The sequence below is a fragment of the Bombina bombina genome, chromosome 1 (assembly GCF_027579735.1).
Source record: "Bombina bombina isolate aBomBom1 chromosome 1, aBomBom1.pri, whole genome shotgun sequence".
NCBI lineage: Eukaryota > Metazoa > Chordata > Amphibia > Anura > Bombinatoridae > Bombina > Bombina bombina.
In genome coordinates this window covers 1,507,161,017-1,507,186,906 of record NC_069499.1, presented here as the reverse complement: position 1 = coordinate 1,507,186,906, position 25,890 = coordinate 1,507,161,017, and the positions used below count along the sequence as shown (strand labels likewise).

The following is a 25,890-nucleotide window of genomic DNA, read 5'->3' as shown; positions in this document are numbered from 1 at the left end:
TTGAGTAGAACCCTTGTCCTTGTTCCGACCGCGGAACCGGATGGATCACTCCCATTATTAACAGATCTTGTACGCAGCGTAGAAACGCTTCTTTCTTTATCTGGTTTGTTGACAACCTTGACAGATGAAATCTCCCTCTAGGGGGAGATAATTTGAAGTCTAGAAGGTATCCCTGAGATATGATCTCTAGTGCCCAGGGATCCTGAACATCTCTTGCCCAGGCCTGGGCGAAGAGAGAGAGTCTGCCCCCCACTAGATCCGGTCCCGGATCGGGGGCTCTCGGTTCATGCTGTCTTTGGGGCAGCAGCAGGTTTCCTGGCCTGCTTGCTCTTGTTCCAGGACTGGTTAGGCTTCCAGCCTTGCCTGTAACGAGCAACAGCTCCTTCCTGTTTTGGTGCAGTGGAGGTTGATGCTGCTCCTGTTTTGAAGTTCCGAAAGGGACGAAAATTAGACTGTCTAGCCTTAGCTTTGGCTTTGTCTTGAGGTAGGGCGTGGCCCTTACCTCCTGTAATGTCAGCGATAATCTCTTTCAAACCGGGCCCAAATAAAGACTGCCCCTTGAAAGGTATATTAAGTAATTTGGACTTAGAAGTAACATCAGCTGACCAGGATTTTAGCCACAGCGCCCTACGTGCCTGTATGGCGAATCCTGAGTTCTTAGCCGTAAGTTTGGTTAAATGTACTACGGCCTCCGAAATGAAGGAATTAGCTAGTTTAAGGACTCTAAGCCTGTCCGTAATGTCGTCTAGCGTAGATGAACTAAGGTTCTCTTCAAGCGACTCAATCCAAAATGCTGCCGCAGCCGTAATCGGCGCGATACATGCAAGGGGTTGTAATATAAAACCTTGTTGAACAAACATTTTCTTAAGGTAACCCTCTAATTTTTTATCCATTGGATCTGAGAAAGCACAGCTATCCTCCACCGGGATAGTGGTACGCTTAGCTAAAGTAGAAACTGCTCCCTCCACCTTGGGGACCGTTTGCCATAAGTCCCGAGTGGTGGCGTCTATTGGAAACATCTTTCTAAATATTGGAGGGGGTGAGAACGGCACACCGGGTCTATCCCACTCCTTAGTAACAATTTCAGTTAGTCTCTTAGGTATAGGAAAAACGTCAGTACTCGCCAGTACCGCAAAGTATTTATCCAACCTACACAGTTTCTCTGGTATTGCAACGGTGTTACAATCGTTGAGAGCTGCTAAGACCTCCCCTAGTAATACACGGAGGTTCTCCAATTTAAATTTAAAATTTGAAATATCTGAGTCCAATCTGTTTGGATCAGAACCGTCACCCACAGAATGAAGCTCTCCGTCCTCATGCTCTGCGAGCTGTGACGCAGTATCAGACATGGCCCTAGCATTGTCAGCGCACTCTGTTCTCACCCCAGAGTGATCACGCTTGCCTCTTAGTTCTGGTAATTTAGACAAAACTTCAGTCATAACAGTAGCCATATCTTGTAATGTTATCTGTAATGGCCGCCCAGATGTACTAGGCGCCAAAATATCACGCACCTCCCGGGCGGGAGATGCAGGTACTGCCGCGTGAGGCGAGTTAGTCGGCATAACTCTCCCCTCGCTGTTTGGTGAAATTTGTTCACATTGTACAGATTGACTTTTATTTAAAGTAGCATCAATACAGTTAGTACATAAATTTCTATTGGGCTCCACCTTGGCATTGGAACAAATGACACAGATATCTTCCTCTGAGTCAGACATGTTTAACACACTAGCAAAAAACTTACAACTTGGTTATAATCTTTTTTAGCAAAAAACGTACTGTGCCTCAAAGAGGTACTAACGATTAAATGACAGTTGAAATAATGAACTGAAAAACAGTTATAGCATCAAACTTTAAAACAACAAAACTTTTAGCAAAGGTTTGAGTAAAATAACAATAATTAAATTTGACATAAAAAATACAAAGCAACGTTTTTATTCACAGTCACTATAAGAATTCTCACAGCTCTGCTGAGAGAATTTACCTCCCTTCAAAGAAGTTTGAAGACCCTGAGATCTATCAGAGATGAACCGGATCATGCAGGAAATATAAAAGTAACTGACTGGTATTTTTTGATGCGTAGCAAAGAGCGCCAAAAACGGCCCCTCCCTCTCCCACACAGCAGTGAAGAGAAACGAAACTGTCACAATTAAAGCAAAAAAACTGCCAAGTGGAAAATAATGCCCAAATATTTATTCACACAGTACCTCAGCAATGTAAACGATTCTACATTCCAGCAAAAACGTTTAACATGATAAATAGTTATTAAAAAGGATTAGTGACCTTTAACAGAGTAGTTCCGGTGAAATACCATCCCCAGAATACTGAAGTGTATACATACATGTCATTTTAACGGTATGGCAGGATTTTCTCATCAATTCCATTCAGAAAATAAAAACTGCTACATACCTCAATGCAGATTCATCTGCCCGCTGTCCCCTGATCTGAAGCCTTTACCTCCCTCAGATGGCCGAGAACAGCAATATGATCTTAACTACTCCGGTTAAAATCATAGTAAAAAAACTCTGACAGATTCTTCCTCAAACTCTGCCAGAGAAGTAATAACACGCTCCGGTGCTATTTTAAAATAACAAACTTTTGATTGAAGTCATAAAAACTAAGTATAATCACCATAGTCCTCTCACACATCCTATCTAGTCGTTGGGTGCAAGAGAATGACTGGGACTGACGTAGAGGGGAGGAGCTATATGCAGCTCTGCTGGGTGAATCCTCTTGCATTTCCTGTTGGGGAGGAGTTATATCCCAGAAGTAATGATGACCCGTGGACTGATCACACATAACAGAAGAAAAACCTCTCTCTGCCAAAAGGAAAAAAGAAGAAAAACTGCCCAGAAATGCAGGACGTGTAGCCTAGCTCCGGTTTCTACGACCCCTGGAACCAATATGATCCAGAATCAAATGCCCATACAAGATAGAAGCTAACACAGGTCCTTTCTTCATCAAGGTTAGATGGACCTGATCAGTCTGGGCCGGAATAGCTAGAACCAACTCCTTTTCTTGAGAAGAAGGAAAGAGTAAACGTAACCGACATATCTGTCAGTGCAATTCGAGGGCTAAAGCGAAAATTCTTAAATTCCACATTCTGCTAGAAGATTGTGAACAATCTATAACATAAATCTGACTCGAAAATGTCGAGGGAACCATCATCTTTAACTGAATCGAGATGCTTCCATATAATATTGACAACCAAAGTCGTCAGCTTCTAACATCCCATATGACGAAATGTCTTCCGAAAAAGAGTTTCTAGAAGCACCAAGAGCTCTTAAACGAAAAACTATCCTAACCGGATATAAAAGAAAATAGGCAAGCGCACAAAAAGTGATAAAGAAGGAATGTGCAAAAAAACAGGTCCTGCCTGTCCTACAACACAAACTCCCTTGTAGAGCTCTGGATTGGGATTCTAAAAATAAAAATAAAATTAAATGTGTAGACGAAAAAAGAATAGCAACTCCATCCTTCTCCACTCATCTAATCAAGATCGCTATCTGATTTAAAATGACAGAGATTCGACTGACGAATCAGTACTAGGAGTCTCTAACATCGCTAAAACTTCTCTCAAAAGCAAGCGCAGGCGTGCCATTCTAAATCTAAATTCCTCTTCAGTCGGAGGAATCAAATCAACAGACTCCAACCCTGGAGGTCCTACCTCTGAAGCCTCAGAGGGAACCGCATCCCTAGATGACTGCTGGGATACAATCGTCAATTTACACGATGGTCCCTGGGCAGGAGTGGATGGATTAACCCTTCGCTTGCACGTAGCAGGAAGAGATAAAATCGCTAAGGCCGTAGAGATGGCCATGCGGAACTGTGCAGTAACCTCTAGTGGAAAAAAGGCCCCTTCAGGCAAAGGAGCAGCGGTACCCGGGGAAACTGCATGTGTAGGAACAGAAGATTCTAGGGAACACACCTCACGGGACGAGAAATCCACAGAGGCAGACGGCTCAACATTGGTTGATGAGAACACCCTGTTGCGGCATACGGAACATAATTGAAAGGGCTGGATTACCCGAGCCTCCTCACAATATACACAGGTATCAAATTCAGTATTAGAGGTATCCCCCTCTAAATTATCAGAATCCTCAATAATTCATCTAATTATAGAAAAAATAATTATGCTTACCTGATAATTTCATTTCCATTGAGGGAAAGAGTCCACAACTTAATTTATTACTGTTGGGAATTAAAAACCTGGCCACCAGGAGGAGGCAAATACACCCCAGCCTAAGGCTTAAATACCTCCCCCCCCCCCCCCCACACTTCCCTCATCCCCTAGTCATTCTGCCGAGGGAACAGAAAACAAGGAACAGTAGGAGAAATATCAGAGTATAAATGGTGCCAGAAGATGAATTAAATTTAGGTTCGCCCATCGGAGATACAGGTGGTAACCGTGGACTCTCCTCCCCTTGATGGAAATGAAATTATCAGGTAAGCATAATTAATGTTTTCCACCTAAAGGGGAGGAGAGTTCATGGCTTCATTCATTACTGTTGGGAACATATACCCAAGCTCTAGAGGACACTGAATGAACCTGGGAGGGTAAAAAGGCGGACCCTAATCAGAGGGCACCACAGCCTGCAAAACTTTCTCCCAAAAACAGCTTCCGCAGAAGCAAAAACGTCAAATTTGTAAAACTTTGTAAAAGTGTTTAAGGAGGACCAGGTAGCCGCCTTACAAATTTGCTCCATAGAGGCCTCTTTCTTGAAGGCCCAAAACGAAGCCACAGCTCTAGTTGAATGAGCCGCGATCCTCTGAGGAGGTTTATATCCCGCTGTCTCATAGGCCAAGCGAATCAAGCTCCTCAACCAAAAGGACAAGGAAGTAGAAGAGGTTTTCTGCCCCTTGAGCTTCCCTGAATACACCACAAAAAAGAAAATTTATACTTACCTGATAAATTTATTTCTTTTTGGATATGATGAGTCCACGGATTTCATCCTTACTTCTGGGATATCGCCTTCTGGCCAGCAGGAGGAGGCAAAGAGCACCACAACAGAGCTGTATATATATATATATATATATATATATATATATATATATATATATATATATATAGCTCCTCCCTTCCCTCCCACTCCAGTCATTCGACCGAAGTTCGAATGACTGAAGAGAAAGGAAAAGCCAAGGTGCAGAGGTAACTGAAGTTTAACAAAAATAAAGACCTGTCTCATAAAACAGGGCGGGCCATTGACTCATCGTATCCAAAAAGAAATAAATTTATCAAGTAAGCATAAATTTTCTTTTCTTTTTTAAGATACGATGAGTCCACGGATTTCATCCTTACTTGTGGGATACAATACCAAAGCTATAGTACACGGATGAAAAGGGAGGGACGAGACAGGGAACCTAAACGGAAGGCACTACTGCTTGAAGAACTTTTCTCCCAAAAGCAGCCTCAGCCGAGGCAAAAGTATCAAATTTGGAAAATTTGGAAAAAGTGTGAAGAGACGACCAAGTTGCAGCTTTGCAAATCTATTCTACAGACGCTTCATTTTTTAATGCCCATGAGGAGGCTGCTGTCCAGCAGTCTCATATGCAAAGCGGATGATACTCCTCAGCCAAAAAGAAAACAAAATTTATGCTTACCTGATAAATTTATTTCTCTTGTGGTGTATCCAGTCCACGGGTTCATCCATTACTTGTGGGATATTCTCCTTCCCAACAGGAAGCTGCAAGAGGACACCCACAGCAGAGCTGTCTATATAGCTCCTCCCCTAACTGCCACCCCCAGTCATTCGACTGAAGACAAGCAAGAAAAAAAGAAGAAACTATATAGGGTGCAGTGGTGACTGTAGTTTAAAAATAAAAAACACCTGTCTTAAAATTACAGGGCGGGCCGTGGACTGGATACACCACAAGAGAAATAAATTTATCAGGTAAGCATGAATTATGTTTTCTCTTGTAAAGGTGTATCCAGTCCACGGGTTCATCCATTACTTGTGGGATACCAATACCAAAGCTTTAGGACACGGATGAAGGGAGGGACAAGGCCGGAACTTAAATGGAAGGCACCACTGCCTGTAAGACCTTTCTCCCAAAAATAGCCTCCGAAGAAGCAAAAGTATAAAATTTATAGAATTTAGAAAAGGTATGAAGCGAAGACCAAGTCGCCGCCTTACAAATCTGTTCAACAGAGGCCTCATGTTTAAAAGCCCATGTGGAAGCTACTGCTCTAGTAGAATGAGCTGTAATTCTTTCAGGAGGCTGCTGGCCAGCAGTCTCATAAGCTAAGCGAATTATGCTTCTTAGCCAAAAGGAAATAGAAGTTGCCGAAGCCTTTTGGCCTCTCCTCTGTCCAGAGTAGACAACAAACAAAGCAGATGTTTGATGAAAATCTTTCGTAGCTTGTAAATAAAACTTTAAAGCACGAACCACATCAAGATTGTGTAATAGATGTTCCTTCTTTGAAAAAAGGATTAAGACATAGGGAAGGAACAACAATATCCTGATTGAAATTCTTATCAGATACCACCTTAGGCAGAAACCCAGGTTTGGTACGTAACACTACCTTATCTGCATGGAAAATCAGATAAGGGGAATCACACTGTAAAGCAGATAACTCTGAAACTCTTCGAGCCGAGGAGATAGCTACTAAAAATAGAACTTTCCAAGATAAAAGCTTAATATCTATGGAATGCAAAGGTTCAAACGGAACCCCTTGAAGAACTTTAAGAACTAAATTTAAACTCCATGGCGGAGCAACAGGTTTAAACACAGGCTTTATTCTAACTAAAGCCTGACAAAACGCCTGAACGTCTGGAATCTCAGCCAGACGTTTGTACAAAAGAATAGACAGAGCAGAAATCTGTCCCTTTAAGGAACTAGCTGACAATCCCTTCTCCAATCCTTCGTGGAGAAAAGATAAAATCCTAGGAATCCTGACCTTACTCCATGAGTAACCCTTGGATTCACACCAATGAAGATATTTACACCATATCTTATGATAGATTTTCCTGGTGACAGGCTTTCGAGCCTGAATTAAGGTATCAATGACTGATTCGGAAAAACCACGCTTTGATAGAATCAAGCGTTCAATCTCCAAGCAGTCAGACATAGAAAATTAGATTTGGATGTTTGAAGGAACCTTGAAGTAGAAGGTCCTGCCTTAGCGGCAGAGTCCATGGTGGAAAGGATTACATGTCCACCAGATCTGCATACCAAGTCCTGCGTGGCCACGCAGGGGCTATCAAGATCACGAAGCTGTCTCCTGCTTGATCTTGGCAATCAGACGAGGGAGCAGAGGAAACAGTGGAAACACATAAGCCAGGTTGAAGGACCAGGGCGCTGCTAGAGCATCTATCAGCGCTGCCTTGGGATCCCTGGACCTGGACCCGTAACAAGGAAGCTTGGCGTTCTGATGAGACGCCATGAGATCCAGTTCTGGTTTGCCCCAAAGTTGGATCAACTGGGCAAATTCCTCCGGATGGAGCTCCCACTCCCCCGGATGAAAAGTCTGCCGACTTAGAAAATCCGCCTCCCAGTTCTCTACTCCTGGGATATGGATAGCTGAGAGATGGCAAGAGTGAACCTCTGCCCATAGAATTATCTTTGAAACCTCCAACATTGCCAGGGGGCTCCTTGTTCCCCCCTGATGGTTGATATATGCTACAGTCGTGATGTTGTTGTTGAAATCTGATGAACCTGACCACAGCTAGCTGAGGCCAAGCCTGAAGAGCATTGAATATCGCTCTTAGTTCCAGAATGTTTATCGGAAGGAGGGCCTCCTCCTGAGTCCACGAACCCTGAGCCTTCAGGGAGTTCCAATTGTGCAATTCATCCAGCAGAAATACTCACAGGTTAGAGCTTCAAGGAGTCACTACAAAACTCCCCAACAATAGTAGAAAAATGTAAAAATGAAGCTCTCCAACATGCCAAAGTTTCAATGCTTTATTTTAGAGAGTGCAGAGTCAGGGAGTTCCAGACTGCACCCTAGCCCAGAAGGCTGGCATCTGTAGTTACTATAGTCCATTCTGGCCTGCGGAAACTCATTCCCTTGGACAGATGGACCCGAGATAGCCACCAGAGAAGAGAATCCCTGGTCTCTTGATCCAGATTTAGTAGAGGGGACAAATATGTGTAATCCCCATTCCACTGATTGAGCATGCAAAGTTGCAGTGGTCTGAGATGTAGGCGGGCAAACGGAACTATGTCCATTGATCCGATTACCTCCATACACTGACGGACGAGAAATGGAATAAAGAGCACGGCAGGAAGTTAGAAGTTTTGACAACCTGACCTCTGTCAGATAAATCTTCATTTCTACTGAATCTATCAGAGTTCCTAGGAAGGAAACTCTTGTAAGAGGTGAGAGAGAACTCTTTCCTTCGTTCACCTTCCACCCGTGGGACCTTAGGAATTCCAGAACAATGTCCGTATGGGACCTGGAGATATGAAAAGTTGACGCTTGTATCAGGATGTCGTCTAGGTAAGGGGCTACTGCTATACCCTGCGGTCTTAGAACCGCCAGAAGAAACCCTAGAACCTTCGTAAAGATTCTTAGTGCCGTGGCTAACCCGAAGAGAAGAGCCACAAACTGGTAATGCCTGTCTAGGAAGGCGAACCTGAGAAACTGATGATGATCCCTGTGTATCGGAATATGTAGATAAGCATCCTTTAAATCCACGGTAGTCATATATTGACCCTCCTGGATCATAGGTAGGATGGTTCGAATAGTCTCCATCTTGAAAGATGGGACCCTGAGAAATTTGTTTAGGATCTTGAGATCCAAGATTGGTCTGAAAGTTCCCTCTTTCTTGGGAACTATAAACAGATTTGAATAGAAGCCCTGCCCCTGTTCCTCCTTTGGAACTGGGTGGATCATTCCCATAACTAGTAGGTCTTGAACGCAATGTAAGAATGCCTCTCTCTTTATCTGGTTTGCAGATAATTGAGAGAGATGAAATCTCCCCTTTGGAGATGAAGCTTTGAAATCCAGAAGATATCCCTGGGAAACAATCTCCAGAGCCCAGGGATCCTAGACGTCTGTTACAAACTGCTATTTGTAACTGGCCCTTTAAATGAAAAATTGCCCTGCTTCCATGGATCGTGGAGAAGCCTATTTGCCAGCCTCCTTCCTCATAACTATGGCCCCTGGAAGATTGTGCCCCTGAGAACATATTAACTTTTATTGGGTGTGTATGGCCCTTTAAGAACCGTCTGGGGACATATTGTGACTTTGGTGAACAATGCCCCTTTAAGACTATGTCCCCAGACCTGTAAAATAGCTTGTCCCTGGCTTTCTCCCACTTGGTTCAGTGAATGGGACTTGCTGAGCGAGGTGCCACACAGGCAGAGTGTTCCACAGAGGGGGAGCACTGTTACAGAGGCATTGGTTTTCATTGTGTGCCATTAAGAGTTAATTTTGTTGAGCTTCAAGAAGCTTTCTAAATGCAGGTTTGCTGGGATCAGCTCTAATTAAGTTTAGTGATGAAACATTCCCATTGTCTAATCAGACTGCTAGTGATAAGGTGGACTGCATTGTTTTATTGTGTGCAATGTTATCTGCTGTTGTGGCCTGTCAAAGGGCGTTGCCTCTCTATCTAAATGCATCAAATGTGTGATTGGGGATTTTATGCCTCCCCCTGAGAGTGTCTTTTTTGCATGTAACCTCAATAAAAACCAGGCTGTGTGTTCCAGCACATCAGACCTATTCTGTCCCTCTAACTTGCAGCTTTGACTCATGCTTGTAGGGGCCAGCTATAATCACTACAGAGATTGCTGACTACGGTGCTGATGATTCTTTGGTGAGCGCTAGGAGCATCCTTTTCTACGGTCCAACTTCCAGCCATCCTGGAGGCAACCGTAACAACGTCTCTTGCCCAAGCCTGGGCAAAGAGAGAAAGTCTGCCCCCCACTAGATCCGGTCCCGGATCGGGGACTACTCCTTCATGCTGTCTTAGAGGCAGCAGCAGGCTTTTTGGCCTGTTTCCCCTTGTTCCAAGCCTGTTTAGGTCTCCAGACTGGCTTGGACTGGGCAAAATTTCCCTCTTGTTTTGTAGAAGAGGAAGATGAAGCTGCGCCACTATTGAAGTTTCGAAAGGAACGAAAATTAGTCTGTTTGGTCCTTAACTTGTTTTCTACCTATCCTGGGGAAGGGCGTGGCCTTTTCCTCCAGTAATATCAGAAATGATCTCCTTCAGTCCAGGCCCAAATAGGGTCTGCCCTTTGACGGGGATCTTGAGAAGTTTAGACTTTGAAGTGACATCAGCTGACCAGGATTTAAGCCATAGCGCCCTACGTGCCTGAATGGCAAAACCTGAATTTTTAGCCGTTAGCTTGGTTAAATGAAAAACGGCGTCAGAAATAAATGAATTGGCTAACTTAAGAGCTTTAAGCCTGTCAAGGATATCATCCAATGGGGTCTCTACCTGTAAAGCCTCCTCCAGAGACTCGAACCAGAAAGCCGCTGCAGCAGTGACTAGGGCAATGCATGCAAGAGGCTGGAGAATAAAACCTTGTTGTATAAAGATTTTCTTAAGGAAAGCCTCTAATTTCTTATCCATAGGATCTAGGAAAGCACAACTGTCCTCGACAGGAATAGTTGTACGCTTAGCTAGGGTAGAGACTGCTCACTCCACCTAAGGGACCGTCTGCCACAAGTTCCGTGTAGCGGCATCTATAGGAAACATTTTCTTAAAAGCAAGAGGGGGAGAGAACGGCACACCTGGTTTATCCCATTCCTTAGTAATAATTTCTGAAAACCTCATAGGGATTGGAAAAACATCAGTGCAAACAGGCACTGCAAAGTATTTGTCCATTTTACACAATTTCTCTGGGATGGTGTCACAGTCATCCAGAGTCGCTAAAACCTCCCTGAGCAACACGCAGAGGTGTTCAAGCTTAAATTTAAATGCTGTCATTTCAGAGTCAGACTGAAGTAACGCCTTCCCTGAATCAGAGAAGTCACCCACAGATAGAAGCTCTCCTGCTTCAACTTCTGCACATTGTGAGGGTATATCAGACATAGCTACTAAAGCGCCAGAGAGCTCTGTATTTGTTCTAGCCCCAGAGCTGTCCCGCTTTCCTTGTAACCCTGGCAGTTTGGACAATACCTCTGTGAGGGTATGAATCATAACTGCCGCCATGTCTTGTAAAGTAAACGCATTGGAGGCGCTAGATGTACTTGGCGTCCCTTGAGCGGGAGTTATAGGTTCTGACACGTGGGGAGAGCTAGATGGCATAACCTCCCTTTTGTCAGTCTCAGAAACCTCAGGTGATAAATCTTTAAAAGCCATAATATGGTCTTTATAACTTATAGAAAGATCAGTGCATTTGGTACACATTCTAAGAGGGGGTTCCACAATGGCTTCTAAACATAATGAACAAGGAGTTTCCTCTATGTCAGACAAGTTTAACAGACTAGTAATGAGACCAGCAAGCTTGGAAAACACTTTAATAAATGTGAAAAAAGCAATAATAAAAAACGGTACTGTGCCTTTAAGAGATTAAAACTACCACATAAACTGCAAAACAGTGAAAAAAAGTAGTAACCCCTAAGGCCCAAAAAGAATTAGAAAAACATTAAACCTGTTAAACAGTCAAACACAATGCCACAGCTCTGCTGTGGCTCCTACCTGCCCTTAAAAACGATTTTTGCAGGAGAAAAACCCTCTATAGAGGTCCTATAAGCCAGAGGACTCCTTCAGGGAAGCTGGATGTCTCAGACTGAAAACGAAAATAGGCCCCTCCCACCATGCACTCAAAGTCAGAGGACCTTAAAAAAGTACTCCTAGGAGTAATCTAACAAGCCATGTGGAAACTAGGCCCCAAATAAAGATTTATCACCCTCAGAGAAAAAACGTTTTTATTTATAAATCATGCAAATGTTTTTACGCTAAGTAATATAGGTATTAACATGAATATTATCCCTTTTTGCAAGCATGATCCCAGTTGTTGTTAAATCACTGTATCAGGCCTTACCTTAAATATACCAGGCACTGTCAGCATTTTCTAGACCTTATCTCTCTAGAAAAAAATATACTGACCATACCTCAAAGCAGGCAATCTGCAGACCGTCCCCGCAACTGAAGTTTTCTTTCCATACTCTTCAGTTATGTGTGAGAACAGCAATGGACCTTAGTTACAAACCGCTAAGATCATAAAACCTCCAGGCAGAAGTCTTCTTCCAATTTCTGCCTGAGAGTAAAAACAGTACAACGCCGGTACCGTTTAATAATAACAAACTTTTGATTGAAGGTAAAACTACACTAAGTCACCACATCTCTCTTGATACTTCCTTTCTTGTCGAGAGCTGCAAGAGAATGACTGGGGGTGGCAGTTCGGGGAGGAGCTATATAGACAGCTCTGCTGTGGGTATCCTCTTGCAGCTTCCTGTTGGGAAGGAGAATATCCCACAAGTAATGGATGAACCCGTGGACTGGATACACCGTTACAAGAGAAAGATAGGTAGCCGTAGCTTTCTGACCCCTACGTTTCCTTGAAAAACAACAAACAAAGGAGACGATTGTCGAAAATCCTTAGTCGCTTGTAAGTAAAACTCTAAAGAACGAACTACATCCAAATTATGTAACAGACGTTCCTTCTTAGGAGGAGGATTAGGACACAAAGAAGGAAAAACAATCTCCTGATTAATATTTTTGTTTGAAACAACCTTAGGAAGAAAACCAGGTTTAGTACGTACCACCACATTATCCGCATGAAAAATAAGATAAGGAGAATCAAATTACAATGCCGAAAGCTCAGATACTCTGCGAGCAGAGGAAATAGCAACCAGAAATAAAACCTTCCAAGATAACAACTTGATATCTATCCAAGGAGGAGCAATAGGTCTAAATACAGGCCTGATTCTAGTCAGAGCCTGACAAAAAGATTGAACATCTGGAACACTTGCCAAACGCTTGTGTAACAAAATAGATAAAGCAGAAATCTGTCCCTTTAAGGAACTTGCTGACATCCCCTTCTCTAATCCTCCTTGGAGAAAGGACAAAATCCTGGGAATCCGAACCCTACTCCATGTGTAGCCTCTGGAATCACACCAATAAAGTTATTAACGCCATATCTTATGGTAAATCTTCCTAGTAACAGGCTTACGTGCCTGAATTAAAGTATCTATAACCGAATCAGAAAAACCTTGCTTAGATAAAATTAAACGTTCAATCTCCAGGCAGTCAGTTGCAGAGAAACAAGATTCGGATGATGGAAGGGACCTTGAATGAGAAAGTCTTTCCTCAATGGTAGCTTCCATGGTGGCAGAGATGACATGTCCACCAGATCCACATACCAAATCCTGCAAGGCCACGCAGAGGCGATGAGGATTACAGACGCCCTCTCCTGCTTGACTCGAGCAATCACCCTGGGAAGAAGAGCAAACGGAGGAAACACATAAGCTAGGCTGAAAAACCAAAGCACTGCCAGGGCATCTATCAGCTCCGCTTGGGGATCCCTGGACCTGGACCCGTATCTCGGAAGCTTGGCATTCTGACGAGATGCCATGAGATCCAACTCCGGCTTGCCCCATCTGAGAATCAGATTGGAAAATATCTCCGGATGAAGTTTCCACTCTCCCGGATGAAAATTCTGCCTGCTCAGAAAATCTGCCTCCCAGTTTTCCACTCTTGGGATGTGGATCGCCGACAGATGGCAAGAGTGAGACTCCGCCCACTGTATAATCTTGGCAACCTCTGTCATCGCCAAGGAACTCCTTGTTCCTCCCTGATTATTGATGTAAGCTACCGTCGTTATGTTGTCCGACTGAAATCTGATGAATTGGGCTGAAGCCAGCTGAGGCCAAGCCCAAAGAGCATTGAATATTGCTCTCAATTCCAGAATATTGATGGGAAGTAGAGACTCCGCCCAAGTCCATACACCCTGAGCCCTTAGGGAGTTCCAAACTGGTCCCCAACCTAACAGACTGGCATCCGTTGTCACTATTACCCATGAGGGCCTGCGGAAGCATGTCCCCTGGGACAGATGATGCAGTGACAACCACCATAGAAGAGAATCCCTTGTCTCCTGATCTAGAAATATTAGAGGAGACAGATCTGTATAATCTCCATTCCACTGCCTGAGCATGCCGGAGGCCGGAGATGAAACCGCGCAAACAGTACAATGTCCATTGCTGCCACCATCAATCCGATTACCTCCATGCACTGAGCCACTGACGGACAAGGATTGGACTGAATGGCTCGACATGTACTCAGAATCTTTAATATTCTGACCTCCGTCAGAAAAATCTTCATTGAAACAGAGTCGATTACAGTTCCCAGAAAGGGAACCCTTGTCTGAGGAACTAATGAACTCTTTTCCAAGTTTACCTTCCACCCGTGGGACCTTAGGAAGGAAAGCACTATGTCGGTATGGGACCTTGCCAGTGGAAATGAAGATGCCTGGATCAGTATATCGTCCAGATAAGGCGCCACTGCAATGCCCTGCAACCTTAGAACCGCCAGTAAAGACCCCAGAACCTTTGTGAAAATTCTGGAAGTGGAGGCTAGACCAAAAGGAAGAGCCACAAACTGAAAGTGTTTATCCAGAAAGGCAAATCTCAGGAACCTGAAATGTGGATGGAAACATGAAGGTATGCATCCTTTAGATCCACTGTCATCATAAATTGACCCTCCTGGATCAATGGAAGAATAGTACGAATAGCTTCCATATTGAAAGATGGAACTCTGAGAAACTTGTTTAGACTTTTGAGATCTAAGATAGGTCTGAAAGTCCCCTCTTTTTTGGGAACTACAAACAGATTTGAGTAAAACCCCTGTCCCTGAATTGGAACAGGACAGATAACTCCCATGTAGGAGAGGTCTCTTACACAACGTAAGAACGCCTCTCTTTTTATCTGGTCTACAGACAACCGTGAAAGAAGAAACCTTCCTCTGGAGGAAGAATTTTTGAATTCCAGTTTGTATCCCTGAGACACTATATCTATTGCCCAGGGATCCTGAACATCTCTCATCTAAGCTTGGAGAAAGAAAGACAGTCTGCCCCCTACTAGATCCGGTACCGGATCGGGGGCCAACCCTTCATGCTGACTTGGGAGCAGCAGCAGGCTTCTTGGATTGCTTACCTTTGGTTCCAAGACAAGACACGTGTTTCACCCCTACGTCATGCCCTGATGAAGCCCCGTCTCTTTGATGACGTAGGGGTGAAACACGTGTCGGCGATTGGTTAGCCGTCTCACGTGATGTCCATGCTGGTTGGTGGAGCTTACTGTTGAATTTGGTCGCGCTACAGTGAAACAGAGCAGGAAACTAACTGGTGTGACGGCGTGCATATGGAGAACACACAAGCACGCTGCTGAGGTAAAACAGATACTATCTGGAGGACAACAGATGACCGCTGATTGCTCTAAGTAAAGAAATTGTTGGAGAGAGATCCCAAAGGCGATTTGGAGTTCCGACAAGGTTGCGGGTAAACTGAGGCCGCTTTGAAAGGGTGCAGTTGACAGAGGGGTACTATTCAAATAAGCAAGTATCCTCCTGTACCCTTTCTATTCCAGCTTGATATATTTGCTTTTGTCTTGCCTGCCACTTTACGCTGCATTAACCTGACCTCTCGCTATATACATGCTCTAGTTCTTGCTTGAGTGACTTTACTTACTTTCATCTGCTTTACCTGCTACCAGCTTACAACCGCATACCGCTTGTAAATGCACTTATGACGACGACGTGCTCTATAATTTGCTGTTGGGCACCTAACTGAGTAGCGCATTATCTATCCTGGGGACTTTGTACCAGTTACATTGGCATCAGTCTGGAGGACTGTGAAACATCTATAGTCTCTTAAAGGAATATACTACCAATACATCTTAATGCCTACCTGACTAGTATTACATGTTGATTGCTTAAGTTTGTGCTGTTTTATCTTATCTTGTCATGCTTTGAGCTAATTCTGCATATTATTGCTATAATTTGTATGACAAGTACTGTATTCTGGAATGAAAGTTGCTCACTCTATGGTTGTCTCAGTTTTCACTAAAACCTTTATTAGGTCTGATGTACACAAGAGAGCATCCCTTCCACCTGCAGCACTGTGTCTAGCTATTTACTAATTGCTTCACATGTTAACTATATTTTTTTCTTAGCTCCATCCTGCATGGGTAACACTTGGGCCGGCCCACTGGTGAAACTATTCATTTTGATTGTAGGTTTAACCACTTGTTATTATATTTTGGTTATGGTTTGTACTATTTATGCAACTGCCTAGGTAGATCTGGCCTGGTCCGGACCTGCTGGCTGCACAATAAAACCACTTTTTTGATAGTAAAATTCTACAAGTGTTTTCGTCTGTTTTTTTAAAAGAGTGCTGTATTCCCAGTCTTTTTTGAATGTCACTATTATGTGCCATTTTCCTTTCTTTGTCATTGTTGCTTATAGTAACTGAATGGGTCGGCACCAATAGTATTTATTATAATACTTATAGGAAGATTGCTTTTTCAAGTGTTTGAGTACTCTCTTCACTTCAACACTTGGTTTCCCTGCTATTTTTTCCATCCACCAACTTTATATTATATATATATATATATATATATATATATATATATATATATATATATATATATATATATACAGCTCTGCTGTGGTGCTCTTTGCCTCCTCCTGCTGGCCAGGAGGCGATATCCCACAAGTGAGGATGAAATCCGTGGACTCGTATCTTAAAAAAGAAAAGAGAAACCCCAAAACAGTGCGAAGCACAGCCTTATCTGCATGAAAGACCAGATAAGGAGGCTCACATTGCAAGGCAGCCAGTTCAGATACTCTGCGTGCCGATGCAATGGCCAACAGGAAGAGAAACATCCAGGACAGAATCTTAATACCAATGGAATGCATAGGCTCAAACCGAACCCTTTGCAATACCTTAAGACCCAAGTTTAAGCTTCATGGGGGGAGCAGACTGTCTAAAGACAGGCCTGATTCTAGACAGAGCCTGAACAAAAGATAGGATGTCAGGGAGCTCAGCAAGTCTCCTATGCAACAAGACTGATAATGCTGCTAGGGGTACTGGTACGGTAACGCCGAGAGAGGAGAGATCCCTCACACACTCTAGAAAGGTCTCTCTCTTTTTCAGTCTTGAAGACAGGTTGGACAGGAGGAATCTGCCCCTGGGCGGATGGGATCTGTACCCTGTCCTTTAACCGTGGGCGACAACCTCCAGAACCCAAGGGTCCTGAACGTCCTGTAACCAGGCTTCTGAGAAGAGAGATAATCTACCCCCTATTTGGTCCGGAGACCGGCCAGGGGCCGCCCCTTCATTAACGATTTTGTTTTGGCTAGCTTCTTGCTCTGCTTAAACTTGCTCCAAGAATGAGCCAGGCTTCCAAGTTCCCTTAGACTGGTCGGCTTTCGCGGCAGGCTGCTGGGCCTTGTCCGCATGAAAGGGACGAAAAGTAGATCCTTTAGGCTTAGCCTTCTTATCCTGCGGTAGGAAAGCTCCCTTGCCTCCCTTAAACGTGAATATGATCGAATCCAATCCTGGACCGAACAGAATCTTTCCTTGAAAAGGCAGGGACAATAGCCTCGACTTAGAGGTCATGTCGGCAGACCAGGACTTTAACCACAGAGCCCTGCAAGCTAAAACGGAAAAACCTGACACCTTAGCGTTCAGGCGAATAATTTGCATATTGGCATCACAGATGAAAGAATTGGCGACCTTCAGCACCTTAAAGGGACAGTCTACACCAGAATTTTTATTGTTTTAAAAGATAGATAATCCCTTTATTACCCATTCCCCATTTTTGCATAACCAACACAGTTATATTAATATACTTTTAACCTCTGTGATTATCTTGTATCTAAGTCTCTGCAAACTGCCCCTTTATTGCAGTTCTTTTGACAGACTTGCAGTTTAAATAAAAAGAGAGAAGCGCTCAACCTGGGAACGAACAATAGCATAATAGCTTGTTCTATGGCTAGTTACCACCCTAGAAGCAGCCACTTTTTGCTCAATATGTGCCTTTCACAGAGAAGAACTTTCCTGTAGCATATCAGTCTGATCCTGAGTTAACAGTGCAGTCCAGCCCCGAAAAACCAGGCAATCCCTCTCTGAACGAGAGAAACGGCAAAACCCCAGACTTATGTTTCGGCCTATTGTGGGCCTCGTCAGTGAGGTGCAGCCATATCCCTCTAGGCACACCGAGCAACGGGTCTGGATTCCCGCATCACACTTAGGGAGACTTCCCTAAGTGTCATAATTTGCATCAATAAAAAGAGAGAAGTGCTCAACCTGGAAACGAACAATAGCATAATAGCTTGTACTATGGCCTGGTATTTCGGGGGTTGGACTGACCTTACTTGGCGGGATCAGACTGATATACTTAAGGAAAGTTTTCCTTTGTGAAAAGCACACTGGTCTAAAAGAGGCTGCTTCCGGTTGGTAAATCGCCATAGAACTAGCTAATGAGCTGTTGTTTGTTCCTGGTAGAGCGCTTCTCACTTTGTATGCAAATTAATATAACCCTGGGGAAGTCTCCCTATGGGTGATGGGGGAAACCAGACGTTGACTCCTTGCCCAGTGTGCTTAGAGGAATGTGGCTGCACCTCACTAACGAGGCCCATAGGAGGCCGAAACGATCGTCTGGGGTTGTCATGTTCCTTGTTCAGAGGAGAATTGCCTGGTATTTCGGGGCTGGACTGACCTTACTTGGCGGGATCAGACTGATATACTGAAGAAAAGTTTTCCTTTGTGAAAAGCACACTGGTCTAAAAGAGGCTGCTTCCGGGTGGTAAATCGCCATAGAACTAGCTAATGAGCTGTTCGTTCCTGGTAGAGCGCTTCTCTCTTTGTATGCAGACTTGCAGTTTAGCCAATCAGTGCCTGCTCCCAGATAACTTCACGTGCACGAGCACAATGTTATCTATATGAAATACATGAACTAACACCCTCTAGTGGTGAAAAACTGTTAAAATGCATTCTGAAAAGAGGTGGCCTTCAAGGTCTAAGAAATTAGCATATGAACCTCCTAGGTTAAGCTTTCAACTAAGAATAACAAGAGAACAAAGCAAAATTGGTGATTAAAGTAAATTGGAATATTGTTTAAAAATACATGCTCTAGCTGAATCATGAAAGTTTATTTTGGCCTAGACTGTCCCTTTAATCTTATCCTGTATCTCGTTGATGGAAGTCTCCTCCTCGACCATTTCACACAGGGATTTATAACCTCCAATAGCCGGGGCACTCACCATCTCATATGACCCGGACTACAGAAAACATTTAGTCTCCTGCGCCGCTGAGGAAGAGAGATAGCCACACCCGGTCACATGGAATGCCTGGCAGGACTGCCCCTGCCTAATGAGAAAACGCGCCAAAAAAGGCCGCGCAATACTCCCGTAAGTCATTGCCAGAGCCTCATCTCGCACATAACGCAGCAATGACACAAACAATATCATGTATAACCCCCCCCCCCCCATCTGTTCCCATAATCCCCTGTTCAATAATCCCCTTTCCAGGAATATTTACCCTTGGTTCTTTAAAGATAAAAGGCGTCACACTGTGACCCTGTCTTCCTTCTTATCATTATGTAATAAAAAAGGAAACTATCTTACCAGAATCTACGGCATGGAACAGGAACACGGCCCTTCAAGTGTCACGGGTTAGTAGCCTCGCTCCTGACATGGAATTGAGTGGAAAAAGCAGGCAGCGAAACTCGTCTATGCTGATTGCTTGTGGAGCTTTTAATATGAGTCAGGATGGTTTCGCAGAAAGACTCTCCCTGCATCTCCGGAGGACTACTTAAAACTCAAGTCCCAATGCGAAGAGTAATACCCTCCATAAGAGACTACTCCGATCTTCGGCATATCTCTGCCGTCGTCCTGTGACGAAAGGCAAAGAATGACTGGGGGATGAGGGAAGTGTGGGAGGTATTTAAAGGGACACTGTAACCAAAAATTTTCTTTCGGGATTCAGATTGAGCATGAAATTTTAAGCAACTTTCTAATTTACTCCTATTATCAAATTTTCTTCATTCTCTTGGTATCTTTATTTGAAATGCAAGAATGCAAGTTTAGATGCCGGCCCATTTTTGGTGAACAACCTGGGTTGTCCTTGCTGATTGGTGGATAAATTCATCCACCAATAAAAAAGTGCTGTCCAGAGTACTGAAACCAAAAAAAAGCTTAGATGCCTTCTTTTTCAAATAATGATACCAAGAGAACGAAGAAAAATTGAAAATGGGAGTAAATTAGAAAGTTGCTTAAAATTTCATGCTCAATCTGAATCACGAAAGAAAAATTTTGGTCACAGTGTCCCTTTAAGTCTTTGTCTGGGGTGTATTTGCCTCCTCCTGGTGGCCAGGTTCTTAATTCCCAACAGTAATGAATGAATGAAGCCGTGGACTCTCCTCCCCTTTAGATGGAAAAACAACTGGAACCTTATACCCCCAATGGCTGGGGCACTCACCACCTCCTATGACCCAGATAGAGAAAATCGCTCCTTGCTGCAGACACACAGTCAGGAAAAGGAAATGGGGGAAAAACGCGACAATTCCCGGTCACCCGGTGCGTCATGCAGGACGGCCCCTGCTAAGGAAAAAGCGCGCCAGCTTAATAAAAATGTGCAGCTCTCAATATAATAAAAATAAATAACCTGTATGTCCCGTATCAGCCTATGAGCCCAAACGTCTTACACACAAAGCAGTCAAAATCACATAAACATGATTCAACAACCCCACTGTTCAATTATCCACCTCAGGGGATATTAACCCTTGATTCCATACGGATAAAAGGAGTCCCACTGTGACCCTGTCTTCTATCGTTAAGATATGTATAAAAAATGAAACGATCTTACCGGAATCTATGCCGTGGAACAGAAACACAGTCCTTCAAGTTTGACAGATTGTAGCAGTGCTTCTGACATGGACTTTAGTAAAGAAAAGCAGGCAGCGAAACTCGTCAACGCTGATTGCTTAGGAACTGTTAATATGAGTCTCAATGGTTTCGAAGAAAGACTCTCCATGCATCTCCAGACTAACTTTCATCAATGCTCTCACTGAGAGGCTGACAAGACTACTTAAAACTCCAGTCCCATCTCGAAGGGTACTACCCTCCATAAGGAAATACTCCAAAATCTTCTGATACTTCTCTGCCAACCTCCTGTGAGGAAAGGTAAATAATGACTGGGTGATGAGGGAAGTGGGGGAGGTATTTAAGCCTTTGGCTGGGGTGTCTTTGCCTCCTCTTGGTGGCCAGGTTTAATATTCCCACAAGTAATGAATGCAGCTGTGGTGTCTCCCTGTACTAAGAAGGGGAAAAAAAAAAAAAGAAAAGAAAAACACGTCTAGTTTCTTTTAGGAGCACACATGGCTCAACTCATAAGCAGCCCCCCTGGGAGAGAACGCCGCACTGCATACATCATATTGCTGCTTCCGGGAACGTGCATAGGTACTTTTCACTCACAAAGAATGCTTACGCGGCTCACATAGTGTTCCTAGTGGAGTTTGCGTGCAACTCTTCCACTTACTCAGTACGTGATCTGTCACAAATTCCATTGACTATGCCATCTTTGACAATGTTTCCAAATCACACCCCTATATGCTTTGACCGAGTTACAACCACCTTCATAGTGCCTTTATCAACTTCAAATGTAGGTCTTTCCCACGTAACTGTAAAAACCAAGGAGACCATGTCTGCACCTGTCCCGCATCACCATCAAACGTGGTATAGAATAATGTAACCCCTTCACTGCGAGTTAGGGCCTCAGGGCCTTTTATCAAACCAACTGCTCTATTTCTCTTATATAAATAAAATATATCTGTATGTGTTGTAACTACATAGCCATAACTGCTTGTTTAATTTTTAACATAACCCAGTGTAAGGTACGTGCACGCTGTAAGGCTTCACACCAAAAGCCCCAAAAATTCATCCAAAAATAGCTTATGACTACAGCCACTAAAGCCGAAACGCGTCAGCCTTAATGACAAGCAAGCTTTGGAAGCAAGAAAGTATGTATCTGTAATGGAATTCAAAAGTTTTTTTTAAGAGTGTGCCGGAATAAAAGTGTTCTTATTCAAGCAAGTCCCGTGGTTTCCTCACTGTTTATTTTCTCACATTCAATCAGCTAGAGTTAAGCGAGACCCGGGATTGACGTGCACGGAAGCTGCTAGACAGCTCAACCATTAGAATGGAGGGTGTGTGCATACACGCGGCCAATCATCACTAACGCTGAGTTCGAGGACGCCTGGTGACTCGAGGAGGGGAAACGACGGATGCATCGTATACACTGTGGAAGGTTTTCCTGTCTTTCCCCCAGGACCGAGCACCAACGTCTCTGCGAACTGTAAGTTAAGCTCGCCGCATTGCGATTTGCTCTATGGGAACTGGCCGTTAAGAGTGTTAAAGTACCCCCATGATAGAAGATATCTGTGTTGACACTGAGCAGTCTCATGCTTGCAGCGCTGAGAAATAGAGTTGCACAGGAGTAAACAAACTTTACTATATCACGTTGGATAGAAACACAGAGATAAAGTGTAAATCAAGTTAAACGACCAAGGGACTACTAGGGTATCTATCCGACCCAAGGGTCCCAAGACCTGAAAGTGCTGGCACAATACAGTGGCAGATTGAGTTTTAAGTCAGAAGCCAAGAGATTTATTTCTGGCAGACCCCAATGTCTCACAATTCGGTTGAAAACTCCCCTATTCAGAGGCCATTACCCTGGGTGAATAGACTAGCGAATGACAAAGTCTGTCTTTTAATTGTTCACACTCGGAATGTGGATGGCAGAAAACCTACAATGATGGCGGTACTGTCCAACTTATGATGCCAGACACTTTCCACATCGCTAAAGAACTGCAAGTTCCTCCCTGATGATTGACATAAGCCACTGCCATGACTGACTAGAATATTAGAAAAGATTTATGTCTGAGGTCAGGCCAGCTCTGGAGAGCCCTGAAGATTGCAGAGAGTTCCAGAATATTTATTGGTAACATCTCCTCCTTAGACCAAACTCTGCGCTCTCCAAGACCCCCAGATTGCACCTCAATCTAACAGGCTAGCATCTGTGGAGATTACTATCTGCACTGGTCACAAAAAGGAAGCTCCCTGAAACAAGGACTGGTAAGTCTGCCACCAAGTCAAAAAATGTCTTGTCATCTAACAAAATCCTCAGACAGATCATCAAGGTCTCCATTCCATTGATGCATTATCTGCAACTGGAGGACCCAAAGATGAAATCTGGCAAATGGAACTGCATCTGCGGCAGCCACCATGAGACCCACAACTTCCATGCACTGAGCAACGGAAGGGAAAGGATTCAACTGCAGTAGGGAACATGCCTATTCCTTGAGCTCAAACTACAGACAAAATAGCTCACAGTAATTATGTAAACAGGGAGCTGTAGCCTGGCCAAAATGGGGGACCACAAACTGATAACGCTTGTCTAGAAAAGCAAATCTAAGGAACATGACATGATCCTGTATATAGGGATATGCAAATAAGCATCTTTTAAATCTACTGTAGACATAAAATGACCATCCTGCACTAAAGGAAGAGTGAATTGTCTCCATCTTCAAAGTAAGAACTTTCAGGAATTTGTTCAATATTTTGAGATCAAAAACAGGCAGAAAAATACTCTCTCTTTGGTACTATAAAGATATATGAATAAAACCCCTGGTTTAATTATAAAGTTGTAACTAGAGTGATCAAATTAATTCCAGATCTCTCACACAAGCCAAGGCTTGGGCCTTTAAAGGATCTTGAGTCACTCAAGAAAGAAAGAATCTTCCTCGAGGAGGACTTAAACAAAAACCTATTCAATACCCCTGGGAAGTGACTTGCAATACCCAGGGATCCTGAACAGATCTCTCCCAAGCCTCCTGAAAGACACTCAATCTGCCCCCCACCAGAGACTGATCTGGCATGATGGTCACACCTTTATGGGGTCTTAGGAGCTGAGTTAGACAACTTGGACTGTTTGTTTTTGGACCAAGAGGACTTAGACTTCCAGGAGTATTTTGAATTGCCATTACTCTGGTGAATCTTGGAGTCTAAGATTGTCGAAAGGTACGAAAACACCCTGTAGATCTAAGCTTTACCCTTAGATTTCTTATGCTGGGGCAGAAAAGCTCCATTAGCCCAAGTGACACAGGCTACAAATGCTGCAGATCTAACAATAAAACCTGCAAGCTTAAATGATTGCTTATGCTCACCTTTTCTTTCTAAAGGATACTTAAAAGAGGAACTATCCTCCAAAAGGAATAGTGGTACACCTGACCAAAGTGGAAATAACTGTCTACCTTAGAAACAGTTTCCCAGATCTTTGTATAAACAGAAGGGAGAGGAAACTTATTTAAAATTGGTAGATTGAACAAAATGAATATGATGCTTCTACCATTCTAAAAAAATAAAAAAATATTATGCTTACCAGATAAATTCCTTTCTTTCCTGGCAGGGAAAGTCCATGACGATATTCCTTACTGTTGGGAAACTGGCCACCAGGAGGATGCAAAGGCACCCCAGCCAAAGGCTTAAATGTCCCTCCCACTTCCCCAATCATTTAGCCGAGGAAACAAGGAAAAGTAGGAGAAACATCGGGGTATAAAGGTGCCAGAAGAATAACAAAAAGGGAGCCACCCAAAAATTCTAACTGGTGAGGTTGTGGCCTCTCCCTGCCAGGAAAGAAAGGAATTTATCTGGTAAGCATATATTTTTTTTTTTTTTTTTAAATGGTAGAAGTATCATTCATTTTGTTTTTTTTCTTTCCATAAGGCAGGGAGTGTAATGCTCGTGGGATAATTCCCTATCAGACGTCATCCTTACTTGTGGGATATTCTCTTCCCCAACAGGAAATGGCAAAGAGCCCAGCAAAGCTGGTCACATGATCCCTCCTAGGCTCCGCCTACCCCAGTCATTCGACCGACGTACAGGAGGAAATATGCATAGGAGAAACCATATGATACCGTGGTGACTGTAGTTAGAGAAAATAATTCATCAGACCTGATTAAAAAAACCAGGGCGGGTCGTGGACCGGACACACCGTTGGAGAAAGTAATTTATCAGGTAAGCATAAATTCTGTTTTCTCCAACATAGGTGTGTCCGGTCCACGGCGTCATCCTTACTTGTGGGAACCAATACCAAAGCTTTAGGACACGGATGAAGGGAGGGAGCAAATCAGGTCACCTAAATGGAAGGCACCACGGCTTGCAAAACCTTTCTCCCAAAAATAGCCTCCGAAGAAGCAAAAGTATCAAATTTGTAAAATTTGGCAAAAGTGTGCAGTGAAGACCAAGTCGCTGCCTTACATATCTGGTCAACAGAAGCCTCGTTCTTGAAGGCCCATGTGGAAGCCACAGCCCTAGTGGAGTGAGCTGTGATTCTTTCAGGAGGCTGCCGTCCGGCAGTCTCATAAGCCAATCGGATAATGCTTTTAAGCCAAAAAGAAAGAGAGGTAGAAGTTGCTTTTTGACCTCTCCTTTTACCAGAATAAACAACAAACAAAGAAGATGTTTGTCTGAAATCTTTAGTAGCCTCTAAATAGAATTTTAGAGCACGGACTACGTCCAAATTGTGTAACAAACGTTCCTTCTTTGAAACTGGATTCGGACACAAAGAAGGTACAACTATCTCCTGGTTAATATTTTTGTTGGAAACAACTTTCGGAAGAAAAACAGGCTTAGTACGCAAAACCACCTTATCTGCATGGAACACCAGATAGGGCGGAGAACACTGCAGAGCAGATAACTCTGAAACTCTTCTAGCAGAAGAAATTGCAACCAAAAACAAAACTTTCCAAGATAATAACTTAATATCTACGGAATGTAAGGGTTCAAACGGAACCCCTTGAAGAACTGAAAGAACTAGATTTAGACTCCAGGGAGGAGTCAAAGGTCTGTAAACAGGCTTGATTCTAACCAGAGCCTGAACAAATGCTTGAACATCTGGCACAGCTGCCAGCCGTTTGTGAAGTAAAACAGATAAAGCAGAGAT

At 43.6% G+C, this 25,890-nt stretch overlaps 1 protein-coding gene across 1 annotated transcript in view; it reads right to left on the bottom strand.

Annotated features, from left to right (window-relative positions):
* BPTF (bromodomain PHD finger transcription factor) overlaps window positions 1-25,890 on the bottom strand; it is a 923,754-nt gene that overhangs the window by 449,601 nt on the left and 448,263 nt on the right. The window lies entirely within an intron of this gene.